General features: G+C 47.2%; 1 pseudogene; it reads left to right on the top strand.

The window, feature by feature from the left end:
• Window positions 1–388: 388 nt before the first annotated feature.
• Window positions 389–2705, top strand: LOC113891787 (annotated as a pseudogene).
• Window positions 2706–3054: the final 349 nt, after the last annotated feature.

The raw sequence follows: 3054 nt of genomic DNA, 5'->3' as shown, positions 1-3054 counted from the left end.
TCCCCTGCCCTGCCTGGCTGGGCCCTCCTCTTCCAGGGACCAGGCAATGGGTGGGCAAGGGGTCGATGGGTTAAAGGGACGCTGGCCTGGAGGTGGGCTGCCTCTGCCCACACCACCTTATCCCCTCAGTCCTGCCATGGTGGAAGATGCTCCTTGAAGGCAGGTTGTGTGTGGGTGGCCCAGAATCAAGCAGTTTGGAAAAGTCTCTTGACCCAGAAATCACAGAGAGCTATTCCAAAGTAGAAGGAATGCACTCAAACTAGCTTGGCCTGAAGGTAGAAAGTGAGAAGAGAGTCCTGCACCAGTTGCATTGAGAGATGAAGAGCTCCTATGTGAATTCGCCGATCTGATTTCTTGCTCAGCGAGGCTGGAACATCTATCTCCAGAAATGTCTTTGAAAAATAAAAAGCAAGATAACCTTTCATCTGAGGACTCCGTTAAAGGAAATAACCAATACAGGTCTCATGTAGGATCCCCCCTGGAGCATGAAGAGGAATCACGTAACAACTTTCAGCAATTTGAGACCAATGATCATTGCAGACCTTATCCTAGGGTCCGCTTGGAGCCTTAAGAGAAACCAGATACTAACTTCAGGCAATTTGCCACAAAAACCTACAATTTCCAGTGCAATCCAACCAAACCCCAAAATATCATTTTTGGTTTCCTTCCTGTTTTGCAGTGGCTCCCAAAATGTAATCTGGAGGAAAACATTTTAGGAGATGTGATGTCTGGCTTGATTGGGGGCATCTTGTTGGTGCCCCAGCCCACTGCTTATTCTCTCTTGGCTGGCCAGGAAAATACCGATGGTCTACACACATCTTTTTTTGTCGTCTCACTTTACTTCCCATTGGGTCCTCCATCACATCTCTGTGGGCATCTTTGGAGTGTTGTGCCTTATGACCAGTCAGCTGTAGTTGACTGAGAATTGTACAGAGCTGGCAGTGACACTGCCCATGTTGCTCCTTCTTTGGGAATGGTTTCAGGTGGGAACACACTATTAAGCCAGACATCAGGCAAGATATGTAACACAAGTAGCTATGACATTATAGTTGACAGTATGGTCACCTTTAAGGTTGGAGTTTTTCAGGCAGCAATGCGCTCTATCAAGTGGGCTTTGTTTCAGTCTCTCTCTCAGATGCCTTGCTGAGTGGATTTGTCACCTGTGCCTCCTTCACAGCTGTTACATCTCAGGCCAAGTATCTCCCTGGACTCAGACTCCATTGGAGTAATGGTGGGGATTATTCATTAGTGAAAGTGAAAGTGTTAGAAGCTCAGTCATATCTGACTCTTTGTGACCCCATGGACTGTAGCCCACCAGGCTCCTCTGTCCATGGGACTTCTCCAGACAACAATACCGGAGTGGGTTCCCGTGCCCTCCTCCAGGGGATCTTCCTGACTCAGAGATACACTCTGCGTCTCTTAAGTCTCCTGCATTGGCAGGTGCATTCTTTATCACTAGTGCCACCTTGAAAGCCAAATCCCTGGAGAGCCCTAAGTAAATTTAAGAATCTGCCCAAGATGTGGTGCTTTCCTGGAAGCTCAGCTGGTAAAGGATCCGCCTGTGATGCAGGAGACTCCTGTTCAGTCCCTGGGTTGGGAAGATCCCCTGGAGAAGGGGACGGCTACCCACTCTAGTATCTAGAGAATTCCATGGATGATGTGGAGGATTAACTGAATGGATACAGTTATCTCATTTGGTACTGTGCTGTCCTCTGAACCAAGTACTGAAATAGGCCTGCTTATTGGAGTTGGTTTTTCTTGTTTTCGCTCATCCTCTACACTCAGAAGTCAAAGACTTCATTGCTTGGCCCAACAAAAAAGCCTGAAATCTTTGAATCCATGTCTGCCTACAAGACCTGTCAGGCTAAGTCAACCATCAAGGTTGTCCACTAGAAATCCACTCTCTATTACATGAACAGAGAATATTTTAAATCTTTTTTATAAGCCACCACCCCCCAATCCAGTCTTAGTAACCAGTTAAGTTCAGTCACTCAGTTGTGTCCGACTCTTCGTGACCCCATGGACTGCAGCCCGCCAGGCCTCCCTGTCCATCACCAAATCCCAGAGCTTGCTGAAACTCGTGTCCATTGAACCTGTGATGCCATCCAATCATTTTGTAGGCAGCTCAGAAGAAGGTAGCAAAGAAAAAGATCAAAAGGGAAATAGCCGCTCTCAGTGGAATCCAGGATGAAGTTTCAGTGCGACTTTCCCATTCCTTAGAGTTCCACACCATCGTGACTGACTGCAGTGCAATACAGCTTTTAGATCCAGCAGGGATCCACGTGATGAAAGAAGTTCTCAGGGTTTATGAAGCCTTTGGCATCCAGGTTCTGCTGGCTAAGTGCAATCCCTCTGTGAGGGACTCCCTGGCCCAGGGAGAGTACTGGAGAAAAGAAGAGGAAAATCTCTTTTACAGTGTATGTGAAGAATGACTTTTGCAGAAGACTCTCAAAACTCGAAAGATGTTCCCACTGGTCTGAGCTTTTCCAGTGATTGAGAAAGTAGATGGAAGGAAGGAATACTGTCTAGCCAGTTGTTTAAAAGTTCAAGTGTGCAGCATGTTGTGCCGTGGACCTGGAAATTGTCCCCTCCTGGAGATTTTGGCCTTTTGGCTGGACAGAACTGTGCCTTTGAAGCTGATGGCCGTCGTCAATACATAAATGCAGCAGAGCTTTTAGTTAGGCAGAATCAAAAAGAAGAAACTACCGAGGTTTTCAGCTTTCTTGCACATATGGAATTATATGAGTATCTGTTGAATTGAACTGTAATTCAGTTCAGAGGCTCAGTCATGTCCGACTCTTTGTGACCCCATGAATTGCAGCACACCCGGCCTCCCTGTCCATCACCAACTCCCACAGTTCACTCAAACTCATGTCCATCGAGTCGGTGATGCCATCCAGCCATCTCATTCTCTGTCGTCCCCTTCTCCTCCTGCTCCCAATCCCTCCCAGCACCAGAGTCTTTTCCAATGAGTCAACTCTTCACATGAGGTGGCCAAAGTACTGGAGTTTCAGCTTTAGCATCATTCTTTCCAAAGAACACCCAGGACTGATC

The sequence above is a fragment of the Bos indicus x Bos taurus genome, chromosome 4, assembly GCF_003369695.1.
Source record: "Bos indicus x Bos taurus breed Angus x Brahman F1 hybrid chromosome 4, Bos_hybrid_MaternalHap_v2.0, whole genome shotgun sequence".
NCBI lineage: Eukaryota > Metazoa > Chordata > Mammalia > Artiodactyla > Bovidae > Bos > Bos indicus x Bos taurus.
Note: the sequence above shows the minus strand (reverse complement) of the source record. Positions and strands in the feature narration are given on the sequence as shown.